We start from the raw sequence: 26,023 nt of genomic DNA on the forward strand, positions 1-26,023 counted from the left end.
GATTTCTTTTAGTGTTTCTTAAAGCCCTAAAGTTGCCATTTGAAATGACTTTAGTTTTGTGCCTTGTCTGTGATCTTTTTTTCAACAACTTTAAACAACTGAATGAACATCCTCAGAGCCCGGTGATTCCATAATTTTTGCCAGGGGTTGTACAACAGAAGATGTGAGTGCTGAGACAGGGGCATATGAGCTCTAATTAGTGGTCTGATCTGCAAGTTACTTCTGCCGACCATAGGCAACTTCTGGCCTATGGCTCATAGTAACATAGGTTGAATAAAGACCTAGGTCCATCAAGTTCAACCTTCCTCCCCCAACTGTACTCCCTACACTAACACTACACTAACTTACTAACTGGGACTGGGCCTCACCAATGTATTATTATTACCATTTTTATTTTTGCTGCACTTTTACAATTAAAAATGAACCCTTTTATAATTTTTTAATTACTTTTAGATTTTTTATTACTCTTGTGCTTCTAATAATGGTATTACTAAAATCCCTATGCCTAAATCTGTTGATCCAGAAGAAGGCAAAAACCCCAGGACACCTTCAGCCGATTTGCATCACGGAGAAAAATTCCTTCTTGACCCCGAGAAAAGGCGATCAGTCCAAGAACCCTGGATCAAACCTAATTATGATACTAGTTATGTTATATACTATTACCGTAATAAATATACTACTATAGGTGTAACATTTTTTCTAATTTAACTGTAACCCACAATGTTATGTGTATCGAGGAAATCGTCCAGCCCTTTTTTGAAAGCTGTTATAGAGTCAGCCATTACTACCTCTTGTGGTAGGGAATTCCACAGTCCGACTTCTCTGACTGTAAAGAGCCATTTCTTGTTTAGGTGCCGGAATCGCCACATTATGGAATTCTTCCACCCGTAATGAGTGCCCCCTGGTCTTTAGTATGGTCTTTGGAAGGAATAAGTCATGGGCCAGTCCTTTGTACTGACCACTCATATATTTATACATTTAAATAAGATCCCCTCTGAGGCGTCGTTTTTTTAAGCTAAACAAGCTCAACTTTTCAACCTCTCATCATATGGGAGGCCTTCCATTCTTTGTAATAATCTAGTTTCCCGCCTTTGAACTGACTCTTAACTTCTGAATATCCTTTGTAAAATGTGGAGCCCAAAACTGGATTCCATATTCCTGATGTGGCCTCACCAGTGATTTATAATGGGGCAAGAGTACGTTTTTTTTTTCTTTTTACACATCCTAAAATCTTGTTTGCTTTTGCAGCTGCTGCTTGACATTGAGTACTGCTGCTCAGCTTACCCGAATACCCAAGTCCTTCTCCTGTTCTGTACTCCCGAGTATATTCTTTGGAGGCTGGTGCCATGCAAGGACATTTTCTGTGCAATGACATCAATGAATTGCTGTAATGTGTGGGAACTTTACACTGTGTGTAGGTGGTGGTGGGGTACATTAAAATGTGTATAATTGGCAGTGAGGGATATTGTACTCTGTATGGGGGTTGATGGGGACAGTATACTGTGCATGGGTGGCTGAGGGGGAACTTTACTTTATAGGCGGGCTGTGTGAGACATTATATTGTGTATAGAGTGATGTAGGGGCCATCATACTTTATGAGGTGCCGTGGTGACTATCATAATATGTATGTGAGAGCTGTGTGGGACATTATACTATATATAGGAGTTTGTGAGAGACATTATAATGTATGACGGAGTGTAGTGACCAATCTGTGTATCGTGGTCTATTAGAGACAATATACTATGTATGGGGGGCTGTGTGGGACTCTAGAGGGCATTACACTGTATTGGGGCAGTGGTGACTATATTGGCCAAACTGTATGAAGGGCTCTGGGGGACAATATACTGTATATAAGGCCTATGGGGGACATCATACTGTGTTGGGGGCTATGTGGGACCGTATATTATATGGGGGACTTTTCATGCATCATATTATATTGGGGGCAGAAAGGGCAATCATATTGTTTAAGGCCATGCAGGACCATCATACAGTATAGGGAACTGTGGTGGACATTACACTATGCATAGTGTGCTGTGTGGGACATTATACTGTATGGAGGCAATGGTGACTATAAGTATGGGGGGTTGTGGAGGCCATCTTACTGTATGGTGGGCTGTGGTGGCCATTCATTTTGGGGGGCTAGGGTGTGCATCATTCTGTATATGGGGGGCTGGGGTAGATAACATGCTTTATGGGGGCTCGTGTAATCAATTATACTGTGTAATGAGTGCACAGTATAGAGCATGGCTGGGAGACAGTGTGATAATATAGAGAGTGTAATGAGAAACAGTGGAGAGGGAACACCCATAGTATAGATAATAAGAGTAGACGGTCTAGCGGTTATAGCTCATAAGTGTGATCAGTGTGGTGGTTGTAGCTCATGGTCATAAGGGCAAAAGTGTGGTGGTTTCAGCTGATAAAGAGGGATGGTGTGACAGTTATAACTCATAATCATGGACAGTGTGATGGTTAAAGCTCATAAAGGAAGACAGTGTGGAAGCCATACACCATAGAGGCTTTTTAAGGATAAAGTATGGATAGATATTTCAAAGCTGAGGCCCATCACAGCGTCCCATACAGTAGGTTGGTGACCACAGCCTCCCATACAGTATGATGGTCTCCATAGTCTCCCACATAGTATGATGGCCCAGAACCTCCACGTGCAGAATTATGGCCCCTAAGGGACCTCACACAGTATGATGATCACCACAACCCCTCCTACAGTATGCTGGTCACCACAACCCCCCCATACAGTATGATAGAATTATGTCCACCACAGCCCCCCATACAGTATTATGGGTGGTCCTCACAGCCCCCTATGCAGTATAATGGTCACCACAGCCCCTGCACAGAATGATTATCAACACATTCACCCATGCAGTATGACATGAACCATTGCCCTCATAAAGTATGATGTTCCCCATAGCTCTCTTGCCCTATAGTAAGATGTTCCCTAAGACCCCTCCATACAATATGATGTCTCCCACGGCCCCCCATACAGTATGATGGTCCCCACCATCTGACTCCCAGTCCCAATAATATAAGAAACTTAAAACATGCTTATACTCACCTAATCCTGGTGCCCCATCTACTACAGACTCCATTTCTACTACTATCTTGTTTTGCAGTGATCTGATTGTGTGGTAAAATGCACAATATGACATAAATTGCTCTGTCCAATGTCCTTTCTGCGGAGTTGGCTTCCAGCAGGCCATAGTCCGGAAGTAGTCTGCGTTCCGCTTGAATAAGTGACAGAGCCGGGATTCAGTAGTTCTGTGCTCTGCCACAGCTGTTAAATCTGTCACCAAGTTTTTGTTACCTCATCTGAGAGCAGCATAATGTAGAAAAAGACCCCAATTCCAGTGATTATTCACTTATTTTACTGGGTGCAGCATTTGTGACCCAATCAAAGTTCTTAGATGTAGCATGTAGCAGAGCTCAAAGAGCTAACCCCGCCTACACCACAGCTTTCTATGTACATTGTCTATCGCCAGTGAGCTGCTTATCAGAGGAGGGGGCATGGTCAGTTTAAAATGCCTGTGAGGCCTATTCCTGTGGACGCAAATACTGTTGACAGTGTCACAGTTAATGCAAGCCACGGTCAGACTGGCCTAACTTGCATTTACTAGATTTGTTCGATCGTCAGCGTATCCCTGAAGAGGGTGCATTTACAGAGGCAAATCATAATGACAGCTTTTTGGGGGATGAGGAATTAAGCCTCCCTCAGGCCTCATCCATCCTCCTAATAATTTAATGAGTGTATCAAAGTGGTGGGTGGCAGCAGACAGTGAGCGTCATTGGGGCTCTTATTTTCTATATTTTCACTATGTCCATTATGGCAGTACTACCATTGAACAGAAACACTTGTCAATGAATCTATCCAATGGCCACTTAAAATAAACCTTGAAAGTACATTACCTGCTGTGAGAGTTTATCTATTAATGAATAACTTTATTGTAGGGTACAGTAAGAAGGTGACCTATAGTGCCAAACAATAAGCTTATAGCTCCATAATGCAGAATGTGTTGCCAAGGTACATGAAGTCTTTATCATTTATCAGTGATTCTTTGACAATTCAGTTTTATATAAAACATTTATATCAGTGTACACATTTCATCATTTTTATAAATCCATAAAAAAAAACAGTTTTATTAATTGAAAATTCGCCTGTAAAAAATCAATGAAAGCTGAGAACTTATAATCATAAACCCTCCAGTGTTTCATTTTTATTAATGCCGTTCTTCTGACATCTAACTTGTAAACATATCAATCCAGGTCTGGGCTAATTACTTCAGAAACATACAGAAGAAAATAAGATGGGAGCGCTCCAAAAAATGTCACATGTTATGTCTTTAGGGGTTTGTTTATATGGAGTGAAAATGACCATTTCCCAATCAACTTGTCATACTGAGTGGCATCTTGTCTTTAAACAGCAATATGTCAAACTCTGTACACAAATGTAATGGTTGTTTATGTCATTGAGCAAGTTTGGGGAGTGTTAATTGGATGAATGAGGATGATTAAACTAACACATAATGAAATGACAAATAAATACAGGACTATTACTTTATGTTCAGTATTGATTTACCAAAGTAAACTACAAAGTTCATCAATATTCTGTGTAGTATATTAAAGGTAGTGGCAATTCATTAAGAAAACATTTGTAAATTTCTTTTTTTTTTTTGCTAGCTGATATATTACTAGAAAAATAAATGTTGTTTTCTAGAAATTAAAATATTGGAAAAAAAAATGTTATTTCTATGTGATAGGCATTGCCTATTTTAAGCATACATACACTTGTAAGAGTATTACCAGAATGGTCATAGGTCTCCCCCTTGTGTATAAGATGATTATGACTTGTGTATTGGAAAGTGCATTTCATTCTGCATAGAACCTTATGAGCACTAAGGTGCATAGTTAATGTATTGCTTTAATATGTATTCTGATAAATGTATAACATGCATATGTGTCAGACTTAGGGCAAGGGTAAAGCTTAGTTCATAGGACCTAGGTTAAGATCCATCTATAAGTTAGGACTATAGAAGGCAATAGGTGCAATAGAATCAGTAAGTGTGTAGTGTCAGCTAGGACCCAGTTAAGTGCTCAGCGAACACCCTCATGATGGGGGGGCTGGAGTAGTTATTAAGGGGTGCACTTCCTGGTTAGTGCAGTAAGAGTGTGAGATTAGATGGAGAGACAGCAGTAGTTGGATGTCTGGAGGGCACTAGGAGCACGGGATTTTCAGCAGCAAGAGGATATCAGCCATAAACTCAGAGCAGACATTACTGGAAAGTCCCGGGACCTACAGTCCAATAAAGCCACTGAGAAGCGTGTCTTAACATTTTTCTAGTAGAGGAAGGCAGATGATGAATCACATAAGGGAGTTGGGACAGGACTCATGGAAGCTGCAGAGCCGGACAAAGTATCCCAAAGGCCAGAGATGTCAGAGAGGAAAGGGAAAACTAAGAATGAGCAAACAGTGGAGATCAAAATGTGCTGTGCTATGGACTTTGAAAATGGAAAAGTTTGTGCCCAATACTGTGTGTTTCATTATGATGAAAATGGACAGTTAAGTAAGCTTTTTTACTACAAAACTAATTGGATGTCCCCTGATGTGTTTGCAGCGGTTACTGAAGTTAAACAACCGGAGCAAGCAGAATCCTGCAACCAAAACATGAGTGTTGCGCAACACATGCATAGCACAGGAGTATCGGGACACCATTTATTTATAGGGTACCAGGGTGTGGGTATACACCAGCCCCTCACCCATGAGTCCTGTCCTGTGCACCTTACATATATATGTACAATTACTTTTTTATACTTTAAATGAGATTAGCTATGACTAAAAAATCAAAAATAGCAAAGCAGTTCAGTGCAAATGAAAGGTAAGAGTTAGTGTTGAGTAGAGATGAGCGGTGTTCGACTAGAACTGTTCGCCAATCTCAAATTCGAGCTGTTTTGGGCGGTGTTCGAGTTGTTCGACGAACCCGAACGATTTGCAAAAAATTCGGCTGTTCGAGGTTATGTTCGATAACTGTTCGTGCACCAAAAGCGTGTCCTGCATGTCTGGCGCTATTTAGAGCACCAATCATGCAGGGATTGTCTGCCACTCACTGTAATGCCACAGCCATGGTGGTTGTGGCATTAGAGTGATTGCCCAAATCGATGGGAACTGTGCTCACAGTGAAACATGAAAAGCCGGCAATTCAGCAGCGGCGTACACCGGTACCCGACAATTTAGAACCGAAAGAATAGAGCATCACACATAGATTAGATAGATAGAAACATGTCAGTCACATATATAAGAAGTACAGTGACAGTGTTGATTACTGTACTTGTCATTTAGTGTAAAGGATTTACAGTGCCTACAAGTAGTATTCAACCCCCTGCAGATTTAGCTGGTTTGATAAGATGCAAATAAGTTAGAGCCTTCAAACTGCAAACGAGAGTAGGTTTTATGAACAGAAGCATAAATCTTACAAACCAAAAAGTTATGTTGCTCAGTTGAATTTTATTAAATTTTAAACATAAAAGTGTGGGTCAATTATTATTCAACCCCTATGTTTAATATTTTGTGGAATAACCCTTGTTTGCAATTACAGCTAATAATCGTCTTTTATAAGACCTGATCAGGCCGGCACAGGTCTGTGGAGTTATCTTGGCCCACTCCTCCATGCAGATCTTCTCCAAGTTATCTAGGTTCTTTGGGTGTCTCATGTGGACTTTATTCTTGAGCTCCTTCCACAAGTTTTCAATTGGGTTAAGGTCAGGAGACTGACTAGGCCACTCCAACACCTTGACTTTTTCCCTCTTGAACCAGGCCTTGGTTTTCTTGGCTGTGTGCTTTGGGTCGTTGTCTTGTTGGAAGATGAAATTACGATCCATCTTAAGATCCTTGATGGAGGAGCGGAGGTTCTTGGCCAAAATCTCCAGGTAGGCCGTGCTATCCATCTTCCCATGGATGCGGACCAGATGGCCAGGCCCCTTGGCAGAGAAACAGCCCCACAGCATGATGCTGCCACCACCATGCTTGACTGTAGGGATGGTATTCTTGGGGTCGTATGCAGTGCCATCCAGTCTCCAAACGTCACGTGTGTGGTTGGCACCAAAGATCTCGATCTTGGTCTCATCAGACCATAGAACCTTGAACCAGTCTGTCTCAGAGTCCTCCAAGTGATCATGAGCAAACTGTAGACGAGCCTTGACATGACGCTTTGAAAGTAAAGGTACCTTACGGGCTCGTCTGGAACGGAGACCATTGCGGTGGAGTACGTTACTTATGGTATTGACTGAAACCAATGTCCCCACTGCCATGAGATCTTCCCGGAGTTCCTTCCTTGTTGTCCTTGGGTTAGCCTTGACTCTTCGGACAAGCCTGGCCTTGGCACGGGAGCACACTTTCAAAGGCTGTCCAGGCCGTGGAAGGCTAACAGTAGTTCCATAAGCCTTCCACTTACGGATGATGCTCCCAACAGTGGAGACAGGTAGGCCCAACTCCTTGGAAAGGGTTTTGTACCCCTTGCCAGCCTTGTGACCCTCCACGATCTTGTCTCTGATGGCCTTGGAATGCTCTTTTGTCTTTCCCATGTTGACCATGTCTGAGTGCTGTTCACAAGTTTGGGGAGGGTCTTAAATAGTCAGAAAGGCTGGCAAAAGAGATCTTTAATCCACACATGTGAAGCTCATTATTCTTGGTGCCTGAACTACTTCTTAATACTTTAGGGGGACCAAACAGAATTCTTGTGGTTTGAGGGGTTGAATAATAAATGACACTCTGAATTAACTTTTAACGTTTTAAAAAAACAAAAAAACAAAAAAAAAGTTGCTGCAGTGCATTTCCCACTTCCAGGCTGATCTACAGTACAAATGTCACAATGCCAAGTTAATTCCGCATGTGTCAACCACCTAAATCTGCAGGGGGTTGAATACTACTTGTAGGCACTGTATAAAAAAAAATATTAGTGTTTTCATGCACCGTCTCTTTAAAAAAGCCGGCCGGCAATTCAGCAGCGGTACCCGACAATTTAGAATAGAAGGAATAGAGAATCACATATAGATTAGATAGATAGAAACATGTCAGTCACATATATAAGAAGTACAGTGACGGTGTTGATTACTGTACTTGCCATTTAGTGTAAAGGATTTATTTAAAAAAATAATAGTGTTTTCATGCACCGTCTCTTTAAAAAAGCTGGCCGGCAATTCAGCATCTGTACCCGACAATTTAGAATGGAAACAATAGAGCATCACACATAGATTAGATAGATAGAAACATGTCAGTCACATATATATGAAGTACAGTGACAGTGCTGGTTACTGTACTTGTCATTTAGTGTTAAAATAAAGGATTTATTTAAAAAAAAATTGGCGTGGGATCCCCCATAATTTTAGTCTCTAGCGGAGGTTAAGCAGACGGCTGGGGCAGATGTTTGAAGCCTGGGAAGGGGTAATACCCACGGAGCTTCCCAGACTACTAATATCAGTCCCCAGCTGAATGACTAGTCTTTACTAGCTATTAAAATGGGGGACCCCCCAAAAAATTGATGTGGGGTCCCCCCTATTTTAATAGCTAGCAAAGGCTAGGCAGACAGCTGGGGGCTGATATTAATAGCCCAGGAAGGGAGCCATGAATATTGGCCCCCTCCCAGGCTAGAAACACCAGCCGTCAGCCGCCCCAGAAATGGCACATCCATAGGATGCGCCAATTCTGGCACTTAGCCTCGCTCTTCCCACTGCCCTGTAGCGGTGGCAGTGGGGTAATAGGGCTGGGGTTGAAGTCAGCTTATAATGCCAGCTGACATCAAGCCCAGGTTAGTAATGGAGAGGCGTCTATAAGACACCCCCATTACTAACCCATAGTCAAAGTTTAAAAAAAACACAAACACCCAGAATAAAGTCCTTTAATTGAAATAAAGACACAATTCTTTATTGTTCTAAATTAAACCATACTTACAATCACGCCCATTCCAGCTGAAGCCAACGATCCCCTGCAATAAAAGAAAAATAATAAAGGAACATAATCCTTACCTTCCCATGGTTCCCACGACAGCTTCAGCTCTGCTACATCGAGATGACAGGCTGGACCGCAGCAGAAAGCTGCCATCCAGCCTGTCATCCCGCAGACACTGAGAAGCGCAGGCTTGCTTGCGCTGCTCAGCGTCTCTCTGTGACGGCATCCAGATGAGCCGAGTTCATGTCCAATTTACCTCGGCTCACCTCATGCACGTCACTGACAGCGTGGGAAAATTCTTACGCTGAAGCGGTGAGTGCAGGAGAATTCTCCCACGCTCTCAGTGACGTGCATAAGGTGAGCTCATGTCCAATGAACTCAGCTCACCTCCTGCACGTCACTGACAGCGTGGGAGAATTCTCCTGCACTCAGCGCTTCAGCGTGAGAATTCTCCCACGCTGAAGCGCTGAGTGCAGGAGAATTTTCCCACGCCGTCAGTGACGTGCATAAGGTGAGCTCATGTCCAATGAACTCAGCTCACCTCTTGCACGTCACTGACAGGGTGGGAGAATTCTCCTGCACTCAGCGCTTCAGTGTGAGAATTCTCCCACGCTGAAGCGCTGAGTGCAGGAGAATTTTCCCACGCTGTCAGTGACGTGCATGAGGTGAGCCGAGTTCATTGGACATTAACTCGGCTCATCTGGATGCCCTCACAGAGAGACACTGTGGAGCGCAAGCAAGCCTGCGCTTCTCAGTGTCTGCGGGATGACAGGCTGGATGGCAGCGTTCTGCTGCGGTCCAGCCTGTCATCTCGATGTAGCAGAGCTGAAGCTGTCATGGGAACCATGGAAAGGTAAGGATGATGTTGCTTTATTATTTTTCTTTTATTTCAGGAGATCGTTGGCTTCAGCTGGAATGGGCGTGATGGTAAGTATGGTTTAATTTAGAACAATAAAGAATTGTGTGTTTATTTCAATTAAAGGACTTTTTTCTGGGTGTTGTGTTTTTTTTAAATACTTTACTAGAAATTCATGGTGGTCATGTCTAATATTGGCGTGACCCCATGAATTTCGGGCTTAGGGCCAGCTGATAATGCCAAGCTGGCCCTAACCCCTTTATTACCCAGTGAGCCACCGCATCAGGGCCCTGGATGAGTTGGGTACAGCGCCACAAGATGGCGCTTCTATGAACGCGCCATTTTCCGGGGTGGCTGCGGACTGCAATTTGCAGCGGGGGTGGCCCAGAAAGCTTGGGCCTCCCTGCGCTGCGGATTCCAGCCCCCAGCTGCCTAGTTGTACCTGGCTGGACACAAAAACAGGGCGAAGCCCCACGTCAATTTTCTTTAAATTATTTCATGAAATAATTAAGAAAAAAAGGGCTTCCCTATATTGTTGTGTCCGGCCAGGTACAAATAGGCAGCTGGTGGTTGGGGGCAGCCCGTTTCTGCCTGCTGCACCTGACTGGACACAAATATAGTGCGAAGCCCCACGTTAATTTTTTTTTAATTATTTCATGAATTTCCTGAAATAATTTAAAAAAATTGAAGTGGGGCTTCGCACTATATTTGTGTCCAGCCAGGTACAGCAGGCAGGAACGGGCTGCCCCCAAACACCAGCTGCCTATTTGTACCTGGCCGGACACAACAATATAGAGAAGGCCTTTTTTTCTTAATTATTTCATGAATTTCATGAAATAATTAAAAAAAATTGAAGTGGGGCTTCGCACTATATTTGTGTCCAGCCAGGTACAGCAGGCAGGAACGGGCTGCCCCCAACCACCAGCTGCCTATTTGTACCTGGCCGGACACAACAATATAGGGAAGGCCTTTTTTTCTTAATTATTTCATGAATTTCATGAAATAATTAAAAAAAAAATACGTGGGGCTTCGCCCTATTTTTGTATCCAGCCAGGTACAACTAGGCAGCTGGGGGCTGGAATCTGCAGCGCAGGGAGGCCCAAGCTTTCTGGGCCCCCCCCCCGCTGCAAATTGCAGTCCGCAGCCACCCCGGAAAACGGCGCGTTCATAGAGGCGCCATCTTCTGGCGCTGTACCCAACTCATCCAGGGCCCTGGTGCGGTGGCTCACTGGGTAATAAAGGGGTTAGGGCCAGCTTGGTATTATCAGCTGGCCCCAAGCCCAAAATTCATGGGGTCACGCCAGTATTAGACATGACCGCCATGAATTTCTAGTAAAGTATTTAAAAAAAACACAACACCCAGAATAAAGTCCTTTAATTGAAATAAACACACATTTCTTTATTGTTCTAAATTAAACCATACTTACCATCACACCCATTCCAGCTGAAGCTAACAATCTCCTGCAATAAAAGAAAAATAATAAACCAACCTCATCCTTACCTTTCCATGGTTCTCACGACAGCTTCAGCTCTGCTACATCGAGATGACTGGCTGGACCGCAGCAGAACGCTGCCATCCAGCGTGTCATCCTGCGGACACTGAGAAGCGCAGGCATGCTTGCGCTCCTCAGTGTCTCGCTGTGACGGCATCCAGATGAGCCGAGGTCATGTCCAATGAACTCGGCTCACCTCATGCACGTCACTGACAGCGTGGGAAAATTCTCACGCTGAAGTGCTGAGTGCAGGAGAATTCTCCCACGCTGTCAGTGACGTGCATGAGCTGAGCTCATGTCCAATGAACTCAGCTCACCTCATGCACCTCACTGACAGCGTGGGAAAATTCTCCTGCACTCAGCGCTTCAGCGTGAGAATTTTCCCACGCTGTCAGTGACATGCATGAGGTGAGCCGAGTTCATTGGACATGACCTCGGCTCATCTGGATGCCGTCACAGCGAGACAGTGAGGAGCGCAAGCATTCCTGCGCTTCTCAGTGTCCGCGGGATGACAGGCTGGATGGCAGCGTTCTGCTGCGGTCCAGCCAGTCATCTCGATGTAGCAGAGCTGGAGCTGTCCTGGGAACCATGGAAAGGTAAGGATGATGTTGGTTTATTATTTTATTTTTATTACAGGAGATCGTTGGCTTCAGCTGGAATGGGCGTGATTGTAAGTATGGTTTAATTTAGAACAATAAAGAATTGTGTGTTTATTTCAATTAAAGGACTTTATTCTGGGTGTTTGTGTTTTTTTTAACTTTGACTATGGGGTTAGTAATGGAGGTGTCTGATAGACGCCTCTCCATTACTAACCTGGGCTTGATGTCAGCTGGCATTATAAGCTGACATCAACCCCAGCCCTATTACCCCACTGCCACCGCTACAGGGCAGTGGGAAGAGCGAGGCTAAGTGCCAGAATTGGCGCATCCTATGGATGCGAAATTTCTCGGGCGGCTGACGGCTGGTGTTTCTAGCCTGTGAGGGGGCCAATATTCATGGCACCCTTCCTGGGCTATTAATATCAGCCCCCAGCTGTCTGCCTAGCCTTTGCTAGCTATTAAAATAGGGGGGACCCCACGTCATTTTTTTGGGGGGGTCCCCCATTTTAATAGCTAGTAAAGGCTAAGTATTCAGCTGGGGGCTGATATTAGTAGCCTGGGAAGCTCCGTGGGTATTACCCCCTTCCGAGGCTTCAAACATCTGCCCCAGCCGTCTGCTTAACCTCCGCTAGAGCCTAAAATTATGGGGGATCCCACGCCAATTTTTATTTTAATAAATCCTTTATTTTAACACTAAATGACAAGTACAGTAACCAACACTGTCACTGTACTTATTATAAATGTGACTGACATGTTTCTATCTATCTAATCTATGTGTGATGCTCTATCTTTCTGTTCTAAATTGTCGGGTACTGCTGCTGAACTGCCGGCCGGCTTTTTTAAAGAGACAGTGCATGAAAACACTATTATTTTTTTAAATAAATCCTTTACACTAAATGACAAGTACAGTAAGCAACACTGTCACTGTACTTATTATATATGTGACTGACATGTTTCTATCTATCTAATCTATGTGTGAAGCTCTATTCTTTCTGTTCTTAATTGTCGGGTACATATGCTGAATTGCCGGCCGGCTTTTTTAAAGAGACGGTGCATAAAAACACTAATATTTTTTTTAATAAATCCTTTACACTAAATGACAAGTGCAGTAACCAACACTGTCACTGTGCTTCTTATATGTGTGACTGACATTTTTCTATCTATCTAATCTATGTGTGATGCTCTATTCCTTCTTGTCTAAATTGTCGGGTACCGGTGTATGCCGCTGCTGAATTTGCCGGCTGGCTTTTTTAAAGAGAGTGTCTTCTGAGCAGTTTGTCAGCTTTTGGACACCTTTGCAGGTGTTTTCTATGTGTTTCTATGTGTTTTTGTTTGCCTGCCATTGGTTTTAACGGTGTTCGACGGTGTTCTAAGGTGTTCGACGAACAGTTCGACGAACAGTTCCTCGAACATCCCGGTGTTCGACGAACCGAACCGAACCCGAACACTACGGGGGTGGCTCAACACTAGTGTTGAGCCACCCCCGTAGTGTTCGAGTTCGGTTCGGTTCGTCGAACACCCGTGTGTTCGCCGAACTGTTCGTCGAACTGTTTGTCGAACACCTTCGAACACCGTTAAAACCAATGGCAGGCAATCAAAAACACATAGAAACACTTAGAAAACACCTTCAAAGGTGTCCAAATGCTGACAAACTGCTCAGAAGACACAAATAACTCATGGAAAAGTGACAAGTACATATAGTCATGCGAAAAGAAAAGAGGTGGAGGAGTAAAAGGAGGGGGAGACACAGATATAGGCATGTCATGCCCTTCTAAAATCCAAAAAGTGAGAAGCCGACACGGCCAGTCCGTTCCTGCCCATGCTACCTCTGTGTCGCCGGGTTTGTGCCAGAGCCGCGGTGGACCCTGACGGCCAGCCCCCCTATCCCAATACTGGTGCCTGTCCGCCGGTGGGTCGAGGCCCCCCACGGTGGGGGGGGGAGTAACATCTGCAGAAGAAAGACCATCTTCCAGCCAAACTAAGATGTCGACTTCTTTTCGTGGACAATGTGATACGATCCCATTCTTACGGACACGCCCATCGCTACAAATTCTAAATGAGGCACAAAAACAGCAGGTGCTTCAACGGATATCAAGTGCTCCTTCAAGTGGGCTCTCCATCACCTCAATTTCAACATCACAAATACTCCAGTCCTCAGAGGTGTCACCCCAATCGCACTTGCTTCCTCGCAGCTCCCAAGTCTCCAGCTGCCCGTCTGAGTATGGGGTAGCACAGATGGTTGAGTCTGCACAGCTGTTTACTCATACTATAGCCTGGGAAACGGAGGTCTGCTCCAGAGCTTCTGTTAATCCAGATGAGGAAATGATCTGATCTGATGCCCAGAATCTTTATAAGTCGGATCCAGGACCAGATGAAGAAGGTTCTGAGCATAATGTAGACCCTTGTTCCCAAACTGTAACTCCTGTTGGTGGAGACAATGATGAAGACGATGATGAGACTCAAATACCTGATTGGAGCGACAACTTGACTTTTCGGTCAGGGCAGGAAGAGGTTGGCTCTGAGGACGACGGGTGTGATAACACACAGGGTGATGATGACGAGGTTGGAGATCCCACTTACTGTTAACCCACAGTCAGCCAGTCGATGAGTTCAGCAGGGGAGGTGGAGGAGGATGTGACTAGCCCTGGGGATGGGGATGACTCGGTTCCCAGGCATTTGCCTGGCCTTGGGGATGTCGCGGTGGTCGGCTCCCTGGCCCGTACCCTGGGGTCTCTCTTTAAAAGGGTGGATAATTGTTAATTTTATAAGAGTTCATGACGCCACCTGTGGTATCTGGTGACAAGCACCAGCGCTGCAGCAGTCCACTGAGGCCGGTGATAAGGCAGCTCGATGGTATAGCTCCCCACAGGTGGACCTAGGTCTCAGGGCAGCGTATGCAGGGGGAATGCAGGACAGGCGAGACCCAGCTGGGTCAGAGCAAGAACGGGAACGGACACGGTAGTCACTTCAGTACCTTTTACTGGTGGAAATTCAGGCACATCCCGGAGCACTGTAGGGTGAAGGGTGCATATCAGGATCCTCCCCAATGAGCGGGTGTAGGGCCTCCTGTTTCTTGCCTCTGCGTAGTAAGTTTCTGACCTGCCTGGAGCTAGGCCTAACTTTGTCTCTGTCCTGCGCTGGCTGACCTTGTGCTAGGGCTTTCTCTTGGAGTTCACGCTCCCAGTATGCGGGGCCTAAGCGTTTCCTGGCTCTGTTACATATCAGCACCTTAGCGATCCTGGGACTTGTAGTTCTCCAGGGATTACGGTTATGCCTTACTGGGTCATAGAGATACCGGTAAGCTCGGATCCTGTGTCCGGTAAATGCTTCGGGGTGAGCTGGTTAAGCTCCTCTGCCCCTTATGTACTAACTCGCCACTCGCCTTCGGCCTACTCGGGCCCTCACTAGGCTATACACACTAACGGCAGCTTGCCGCGCTTCACTGATCTTACGGCACCGGCACACCTTAAGCTCTATCTGGGCTCCCTGAATCTAGCAAGCAGGAGCCTCGTGCTCCACTGCTGAACTATTAACTGCGTTCTCTAGACTAGACTGAGCTTCACTGCAGACTGACCTCTCTTAGGCTTCTCTACTGCAGGAACTCTTCAGAGGAACTGAACTGCCTAGCTCCACCTTCCCTATTTATATCCCTAACGGGCTACCTCTGCTGGTCTGAGGTGGAAGGTGGAGATGTGTGAATGTTTATGGGGGCCTCTTGTGGAGGATTCCATCAATGCACTCTTCTAGGATCTGTGAAACCAAGCGCAGCGGGGCATCACAGATGCTATTGACGACGAGGTTAGGTTGCGCCTTCCTGAACAGAGACGGAGTACTGGAAGCACGTCAACAACTGCATCCTCAACCACAACTCTGCCTCTGACCACAAGTTGTAGTGGCTCTTCAGGTCACATGGGCTCTAAGCCTTGCATAGCCTGGGCATTTATTCAGATCGATAAGGAAGACCCAACTCGTGTTATCTGTAATATTTGTCAGCAAAAGCTAAGTAGAGGCCAAAAAATCCATAGTTTGAGTATTTCATGCATGTACCGTCACATGGATATGAAGCATAAGTTGCAGTGGGAAGCTCACTGTGCTACAATGCGGCCTAGCCGGCTGGGCCAACCACCGTCTGCCCCATCTTGTGCATCCGCAGCCTCTTCATCCTCTGTGACTGGGGGGACAGCAGTCACACATGTTTTTGGACGCAGACCTGCCACCTCTTTACCCGCAACAGCCAGTGTGATTGGCAGGTCGTCAGTTCATTGGGAAGTGGAAACACCTGCTAGTGTTGAGCGCTCTCCGACATCGAGAGCACCACCTTTGGATCAAGGCAACCTAACATGTCCGCCTGCATCTTCCTCACAGACCGGAAGTTTGCCGGGGACACCCTACTCAACACCGTCTAAGCACAACAGCCAGCCCTCGGTCCCTCAGATGTGGAAAAGTAAAAGACCATTTCCTCCTAGCCTTGAGAAAGCTAAGAGGTTGAATTTCACCATCTGCAAGCTGTTGGCTACAGAAATGCTGCCTTTCCACCTGGAGGACACAGAGGATTTTCAAGACCTTATGTCCGTCACAGTGCCCCAGTACCAGATGCCCAGTCGGCACTACTTCTCAAAGAAAGGTGTGCCTGCGCTCCACTAGCATGTCGCACACAACATCACCGCTTCTTTGAGAAACTCTGTGTGTGACAGGGTGCACTTTACCACAGACACTTGGACGAGAAGGCATGGACAGGGGCGTTACATGTCGCTGACTGGGCACTGAGTAACTATGGTGACAGCAGGACAAGGGGCTGCTGTCCAAGTCTTACCGTCCCAACGAGTTGTGCGTCAATCCTCTTTATCTCGAAGTTCCTCCACTGCTTCTGCCTCCTCAACCTCCTCTCGGTCCTCCACCTGCACCCAAAGCCTGTCTGGTAATGCCACCTGCTTTCTAACTGCGCAGAAGGAATCCTGCACACCTCCTTACTATGCTGGCAGCAGGGCTCAATGGCATCAGTGTTTACTTTGAAATGTCTGGGAACTGTGAGTCACACAGCTAAGGAGTTGTGGTCAGCTCTGGAGACCCAGTTTCATGAAAGGTTGTCTCCACTGGACCTGCAACCAGGGAAGGCCATGTGCGACAATGCTGCAAACCTGGGTGCGGCACTTCACCGGGGCAATGTCACACACGTGCCTTGTATGGCTCATGTGTTGAACCTGGTTGTCCAGCAATTTTTAGCCCACTATCCCGGACTAGATGGCCTTCTGCAGAGGGCACGGTCGCTGTGTGCTCACTTCCGCCGTTCGCATCCCGCAGTTCAACGACTTACATCTCTACAGAAGTCGTTGGGCCTGCCAGTTCACCGGCTGAAATGCGATGTGCCGACACGGTGGAATTCAACTCTGCACATGTTGCAGCGACTGTGGCAGCACCGACAAGCCCTGGTGCAATACGTTCTGACGTATAGCCTGGGCCAACGAGATCCAGAGGTGGGGCAAATCACGCTGCAGGAGTGGTCTCAGATCAGGGACCTATGAAGTTGACGCGCCCCCTGGACCATGGGGTACCCTGAGCCGGGCCGGTAGACGCTGGGGGTTGTAGTCACTGTGGCGGTGACCCAGTCCGTAACCCAGGGTGGTCAATCCAAGGGTAATTTGTATATATGGATTTTATAATGTCTGACTACGCCACCTGTGGAGTGCGGCCAAAGGGGCCGTCGCTGTGGAACAGTCCTCTGAAGCTGGTGGTTTTGCAGCAACGGTATTATTACTCACCACAGGAAGAGTGTAGCTTCAGGGCAGTGTGGGTGGATGATGGTGGTTGTAGTGCAGGGAGTCAGTAATGAACACAGAGTCCGTGTGATGCCGTCTCAAGATATTACTCACAGTTGTTGTAGTCCAGATTACAGGTACCAGAGCAATCTCCCCCGTCGTGCTGTGCATACTCAGTGAGAGGCTCAGTCCACCCCCAGATAGCTCCGGAGTACTTAGCAGAACCCTCTTCTGTGTGTCCTTTCTCTGGCCTTCTCCCTGCACCTCACACCCAGTGACACTTCTATCCGGTATCCTCGGGCCTTGGCGGGTGACGTGTGTTCCGTCCCCTGGGTCCTATGTGGCTACCTTCTTAGTGAGACTGGTGTGGACTTTGTCCTGCAGTACATGAAATGCAGCAGCCTCCGGTTTCTAGTTGAGCCTTGCTGTTTCTCCACTAGTTGAGGGACCGGTTCCCCTTATCTGGCCTGACCCCTCTACCTCCTGGTAGCAGCGGGAGTACGGGTGGCCTTCTGCACGGCCCGTAGCCGTAGGGTCCCTTCGGTTCCTGGAGCCTTCCAGCTCCCACTCCTCTCTTCTCTCCTTCAGTCCTGGGCCTCCCAGGCTAGGCCCGCCTCCGGAGCAGAGCTCATGCCTAGTCTCTGCTCCTGTCACTTTTCCTCCTCTGTCTGGCTTGCTCTTTCTAAGATGGCTTCCTATTTATACTCTCCTTGTCATGTGCTCCCCTAAGCTGCTCCCCTAAGCACCCACTACATAGGACCCTCAAACCAGCTAGGGACCTGGGACTGTGCTCTCCCTTAGGAGCAATCTCGCCCTACCCCCACTGCGGGTATGTGTTGGATGCAGGAGTCAGGGTCCCGAGCCATACGCCTTCCTTACCTGAGGGTGAGATACCACACCTCTGAGTGAGATGCAGTAACTCTGTGGCGACTGAACCCTCAGGGGCGCCACACACCCTTCTGCACAGTTTTGAAATGGCGACGAAGATGTTTAGTGCTGACGACGATGCCATTATCAGCATGACTATTCCGGTGATTTACATGCTGGAGCACACATTAAACAGAATTCAGAGTCAGGTGGTGGGACAAGAGGAGGTGGAGGAAGTAGAGGAGTCGTATGCGGAAGGGATAACATCTCCAAGGTCCAGACGGTTGGCAGCACCAAGGCGGCAGGCATGGGAGGGTGGGGGAGAGGGATTAACCAGGGCGCATGGTAGTAGCCAAACTGTTGAGGAAGGTGCAGGAGCCGAGGAAGAAGTGGAGGACGAACTGGCGATGGGCATGGAAGACTCATCAGATGAGGGAGACCTTGATCACATTTCTGTTGTGCGAGGTTGGAGGGAGAGGGCAGAGGAAGGAAGCATGATTCTTACCTCGCTACCAACACAAGGACTTGGTACTTCTGGATGCGCAAGACACATGAGTGCCTTCTTGCTGCACTACCTGCAACATGACCCCCGGATTGTCAGAATTTGAAGTAATCCCGACTACTGGGTTGCCACACTCTTAGATCCCCGGTACAAAAGTATATTTGCCGAAATAATTCCTGCCATAAAAAGGTATTGACGAATGCAGGAGTATCTGCAGACGCTGTTGCAGAATCTTACATCTTCTTTTCCACAAAACACCAGTGGTGCACGTAGTGAATCTCACAGTTCTAACTTGCCAACGGTGGGACTGTCGAGTCTTCATCACTCAAACAGTAACAGTAACACAGTATCTGCTGGTAACAGCAATTTTGTGGAATCGTTTCACCACTTTTTTAGACCATCCTTTGCAAGGCCACAGGAGACAAGAAGTCTGACACATAGTCAATGCCTAGAGAGGATGGTACAGGAGAATCTCCAAGTGAACATCGAAGCTATGACTGTGTCACTGGACACTTGCTCATTTTGGTATTCCAATCTGGAATAATCGCCGGAGCTCGCCACTCACGCCTTGGAGATCTTGTTATGCCATGCAGCCAGCGTTCTCTCTGAACGTGTGTTCAGCGCTGCTGGTGGTGTGCTGACAGATAAGCGCACGCGGCTGTCCACTGAGAATGTAGACAGACTCACGTTCATAAAGATGAACAAATCATGGATTCGCAAGGACATTTCTACCCCTGTGTCATCCTTGGGAGACTAAAAGCTTGGGGATTTGGTAAAATCACCTCACCAACCGTTTTAAGCAACAGTGGGGCAATTGATGCCACTTAACCCTAGAACGCATGACCATAAAAATCTACACTTTCACATACCTGGGGCCCTTTAGGCCCGTGTGCAAATAACATGGAATAACTCAAACTCAAATGACAAACAACTATATACATGTAGAATACCTAGAGTTTCAAAATTCTAACTAAAGTAATCTTGCAGAAAATAGAAAACAATTAACTGGGCGGGCCTGCAAGGCCACAGGTATGCGTTCTAGGGTCAAGTGGTGTCTGTGCCACAATTTTGGGAGTCCCCTTGCTGTGTCTTACGTGACGTTGGCATCGTCAATTCCAGGTGGGTTGGGTCGCACCCCCCCCTTTTAACTGTAAGAAACTACATACACTATGGCTTGGGGTAACACAGATGGTGGAGTCTGAAGAGCTGTTTACTCAGAGGTCTGCTCCAAATCTTCAGTGTCTGCTAGTCAGCGTAGAATTTTTAACTGCATCTAGCCTAGGCAATACTTTGGGCGTAGTAGCCCAGCTGCGAAGCAAGCTGCACCGCCTGTGTATTTAATAAGAATTTTTAAATGAATCTAGCCTAGGCAGACTGTGGGGACCCCCAACCAAACCCAGACGCTCAGCCCCCCTACTGCCCCCCTTTCATGGACAATACAATAATGTAACTCTTACAACTGGATGGGTGAGGATCGGTCACAGCTTTATTAACTCTTTATACTCATTCCATTAGAAAGGCATTTTATTTCTAAAATAATTCAGCTTGTTGCAGCATGCCCTGGGTCCCCACTCCGGCAAGTTGGCCAACAAGTGTAACTCTCCAACATGTCCTTTCTATTTCCAGGCCACGGAGGATCCAGCGTACTCGTATGCAGGACTCTGACCCCCACCCATCACTCTTAACGCTTGTTCCACTCCGTCCTGGAGTCCTGACAGGAATATGTCCAGTCCAATATCTATTAAGTGAACACCGTCGGGCCATATGAGGCCTGCTTTATCTCCTTCCAGTTGTCGGTGTCGTATCACTACACCGCCTCTGTCTCTTCTAAATTTTGCCATCCGAATATTTATTACCCGCCTTGTCCATTCGATGGCCGTGATGTCTCGCGCACCTTGCCATACCGCTATCGGCACAATCTCTGACCATAATATAGCTAATTTTGTGAAAAATTCTCTGAAGCGCTCAGTGTCTAGTTTCATTATTGCCATTAGTTATGCGCTCTTGTGATGACCTAGGTTGTTTCCCCCGGCCTGTATAACTAAGATGACCGGACCTCTTGCCTCTCTCCCTACCTTGATTACCTCCATTAGTACCTGTGGCCATAGCAGGCCTCTAATACCTCTCCAGTTGAAATATGTGTTATGAAACTCTAATTTCCTCCCGCCTGGGCGGAATTTCGCCCTTTTTTGTGCCCAATATATATACGAGTGGCCTATCACTCACACTGTTGGCTTAGCGTCACCTGTAAAAGAAACAAACCACGTTAGGATAACAAGTCCGGTCTTATGTATCTCGCCAAACACGTGGATCGCCATCTCCCTATCCTCTGAACTTCCGTTTCTGACAGTCCTGCTCTTGCTGCTTCCGTGGCCACACCTATGCGGAATGAGTGTGTCCCGTAATCTTTGGGGTGGTTCCCTGCCGATGTTATGCATATATTAAATATAGCTTGGAACAGGTATCTTGATAATGGCCTTCCATCAATGTGTGATAGGAAGAAATTACTTTGTGATCTGATGGTTAGATATGTTTTTACTATTGTTACCCGACTCAGTGTACCGTTTGTGGGTTGTAGAAGTACCCAAGTACCCCTGCCCGCTGGAACCGTTTTCGATTGGTGTATGCGTAGACATATTGCATTATTGGCTATGACTATGTCCTGGTGTAATAAGCCTCCACTGGTGGTAATTTTGGATTGAGGGACTAATTCGCTTATACATAGCGCCCCGAAGAAGGCGATCACAAATGCAGTAGACATTAGTGTTGCTTCAAATTGTGAGTGTCATGTTAATGGTGTTAGGGATATGATGTGAGAAATCAGTTTTAGTGACACGGGAAGGGACATCTACATTCCTGACTTGGCTGACCCCTTTTCCACCCTTTTATGGATTGTCTGATGATGAATCTTTGTCACATCTCCCCAATTCAGCAGTTGGAAGTGAAATGCTACTCCGGTCAGACACCGCTGCGCTGACGCTCCTGATATGCCCCTCATCATTAGCTGGTGGAGAAATTCTATGGTGACTTGTGATCTGGCTTTTTCACATTGGTCAACCCGTCTGCCTGCTACTAGTCGTGTCCACTCTTCCCATGAATTACCGTATGCTTGCCACGTTGACGGGGCAACTGACGCTCTGATTAATGGCATCAACTATTCGCCTCTAGATCCCATAGGGAGGGTGGGCAACTGTTGCCCGATGGGTGGGCGTTGTGGAAGATCTCTGTGAAAATCTGCCAATTGAATTGTTATAAAGCGTTAGCAGCAGCTTTATACCCCTCAGCATAGTGGCTAGCGCGGACCCATACATTGTGTTTTAGGCACAGGAATGCTAGCCTGCGTAGTAGGCCTAGCAATGGGAGAGACGATGATGCCATCTTATTAATGCAGTGCGCTAGGCTGGTGTTTTGTGTTATGAAGCGTATATTTTTGTTAGCCAGGCTTGCGCCCCATATTTCTATTGCTACCACTATTGGGAAAAATTATTTTCAGGGCTAGATGCAGCTAAAAATTATTATTAATTTCAAAGCTGGTGGAGCTTGGTATAGATGGCCTAATACAATGAGTCCCACACACTGCTAGAAGCCCAAATATTTTTTCAGAGCAAGATGCAGATAAAAATTATTTTTAATTTGCGACCTGATGGAGGTCAGTATAGATGAACTAATAGACCCAGTCCCACACACTGCTAGAAGCCCAAATATTTTTTCAGAGCTAGATGCAGAAAAAAATGATATTCAATTTGCAGCCTGATGGAGGTCAGTATAGATGGACTAATAGACCAAGTCCCACACACTGCTAGAAGCCCAAATACTTTTTCAGAGCTAGATGCAGATAAAAATTATTTTTAATTTGCAACCTGATGGAGATCAGTACAGATGGACTAATAGACCAAGTCCCACACACTGCTAGAAGCCCAAATATTTTTTCAGAGCTAGATGCAGATAAAAATTATTTTTAATTTGCAACCTGATGGAGGTCAGTGTAGATGGACTAATAGACCAAGTCCCACACACTGCTAGAAGCCCAAATATTTTTTCAAAAGTAGATGCAGAAAAAAATTATATTCAATTTGCAACCTGATGGAGGTCAGTATAGATGGACTAATAGAACAAGTCCCACACACTGCTAGAAGCCCAAATTTTTTTTCTGAGGTAGATGCAGAAAAAAATGATATTCAGTTTGCAAACTGATGGAGGTCAGTATAGATGGACTAATAGAACAAGTCCCACACACAGCTAGAAGCCCAAATATTTTTTCAGAGCTAGATGCAGATAAAAATTATTTTTAATTTGCAACCTGATGGAGATCAGTATAGATGGACTAATAGACCAAGTCCCACACACTGCTAGAAGCCCAAACATTTTTTCAGAAGTAGATGCAGAAAAAAATGATATTCAATTTGCAACCTGATGGAGGTCAGTATAGATGGACTAATAGAACAAGTCCCACACACTGCTAGAAGCCCAAATTTTTTTTCTGAGGTAGATGCAGAAAAAAATGATATTCAGTTTGCAAACGATGGAGGTCAGTATAGATGGACTAATAGAACAAGTCCCACACACAGCTAGAAGCCCAAATATTTTTTCAGAGCTAGATGCAGATAAAAATTATTTTTAATTTGCAACCTGATGGAGATCAGTATAGATGGACTAATAGACCAAGTCCCACACACTGCTAGAAGCCCAAACATTTTTTCAGAAGTAGATGCAGAAAAAAATGATATTCAATTTGCAACCTGATGGAGGTCAGTATAGATGGACTAATAGAACAAGTCCCACACACTGCTAGAAGCCCAAATATTTTTTCAGAGCTAGATGCAGAATAAAATTATATTGAACTTTCAACCTGGTGTAGGTTAGTATAGATGGACTAATAGAACAAGTCCCCCACACTGCTAGAAGCCCAAATATTTTTTCAGAGCTAGATGCAGAAAAAAATGATATTCAATTTGCAACCAGATGGAGGTCAGTATAGATGGACTAATAGACCAAGTCCCACACACTGCTAGAAGCCCAAATACTTTTTCAGAGCTAGATGCAGATAAAAATTATTTTTAATTTGCAACCTGATGGAGATCAGTATAGATGGACTAATAGACCAAGTCCCACACAATGCTAGAAGCCCAAATATTTTTTCAGAGCTAGATGCAGATAAAAATTATTTTTAATTTGCAACCTGATGGAGGTAAGTGTAGATGGACTAATAGACCAAGTCCTACACACTGCTAGAAGGCCAAATATTTTTTCAGAGCTAGATGCAGATAAAAATTATATTTAATTTGCAACCTGATGGAGATCAGTATAGATGGACTAATAGACCAAGTCCCACACACTGCTAAAAGCCCAAACATTTTTTCAGAAGTAGATGCAGAAAAAAATGATATTCAATTTGCAACCTGATGGAGGTCAGTATAGATGGACTAATAGAGAAAGTCCCACACACTGCTAGAAGGCCAAATATTTTTTCAGAGCTAGATGCAGATATAAATTATTTTTAATTTGCAACCTGATGGAGGTCAGTATAGATGGACTAATAGAGAAAGTCCCACACACTGCTAGAAGGCCAAATATTTTTTCAGAGCTAGATGCAGAAAAAAATTAATTCACTTTGCAACCTGATGGAGGTCAGTATAGATGGACTAATAGAACAAGTCCCACACACAGCTAGAAGGCCAAATATTTTTTCAGAGGTAGATGCAGATAAAAATTATTTTTAATTTGCAGCCTGATGGAGGTCAGTATAGATGGACTAATAGAGAAAGTCCCACACACTGCTAGAAGGCCAAATATTTTTTCAGAGCTAGATGCAGACAAAATATTATTTTGAATTTGCAACGTGATGGAGGTCAGTATATATATACTAATAGAACAAGTCCCACACACTGCTAGAAGGCCAAATATTTTTTCAGAGCTAGATGCCGAAAAAAATTATATTCAGTTTGCAACCTGATGGAGGTCAGTATAGATGGACTAATAGATCAAGTCACACACACTGCAAGAAGCCCAAATATTTTTTCAGAGCAAGATGCAGAAAAAAATTATATTCAATTTGCAACCTGATGGAGGTCAGTATAGATGGACTAATAGAATGATGCTATGCCCAAAAGATTTTACTTCACTAGGTGCAGTAAAAAAATTGGTATTCTATACACAGGTGGTTTGTCTTGCAACACAAATAGGCTACTCCACTGACTAACACACTCTGCAATAGGCCAAAAAGGATTAGCTTTGCTAGATTCAGCCAAATGCTGTGAAAAAAACTTGCACAGCACTGGCACAGACCTGCCTGGCAAAAACTGATAGGAATTGATGTAACCGAGTCCTGAAAAGGACTGCAATTACAATTAGTCTTTACTCCCACAATCTATCTATTTAACACTAGGACTACTGGACTCGTGACCCCGCCTAGAACTACTGAAAGGAGTCATTTTGACTCCTTGCTTGTTTTCGTTTATTTTTAGAGTTTCATTTGTGGTTATTTATTAATAATTATATTTTTTGTAATGTATTATTATTGTGAGATCCAACAGTAATGCTTTTGATTGTTTTTTTTCTGCTTTTCTTATTTTTCTACAGAAAATAACAATAATTATAATAGACGTTTTTCAAACATTTTTTTTTATTCAAGTTCACACATATAAACAACAACTGAAGAACAAAAAGCAGAGAAAATGTAGGTGGAGGAGCATAAAAATGAAAATATGGCGCAGAATTCACCTTCTAAACATTTGGTGTTTCGCATTTTAGGCATTGCCTTTGATTTATGGCAGTACATTGCCCACACAAAGACTTACCACAAATCTTACAATTTCCGACAGATCTATTTTTCTTGCACTTTTCTTTGATCTGGCAAAATTTAGTTTGAACCATCACTTCTGAGCATGTAGAAACTTGGGACGTGGAACCCTTTTCCCTATCTGTGACATAAGGACCACTCAACTCTCTCACAAGCGTTTGCAAAAATGCCTTGCGTGACATTTTTTGGTGGGTAATCTCC

This window comes from Phyllobates terribilis, unplaced genomic scaffold (genome assembly GCF_046119375.1).
Source record: "Phyllobates terribilis strain yellow unplaced genomic scaffold, ASM4611937v1 Scaffold_5__5_contigs__length_657084704, whole genome shotgun sequence".
NCBI lineage: Eukaryota > Metazoa > Chordata > Amphibia > Anura > Dendrobatidae > Phyllobates > Phyllobates terribilis.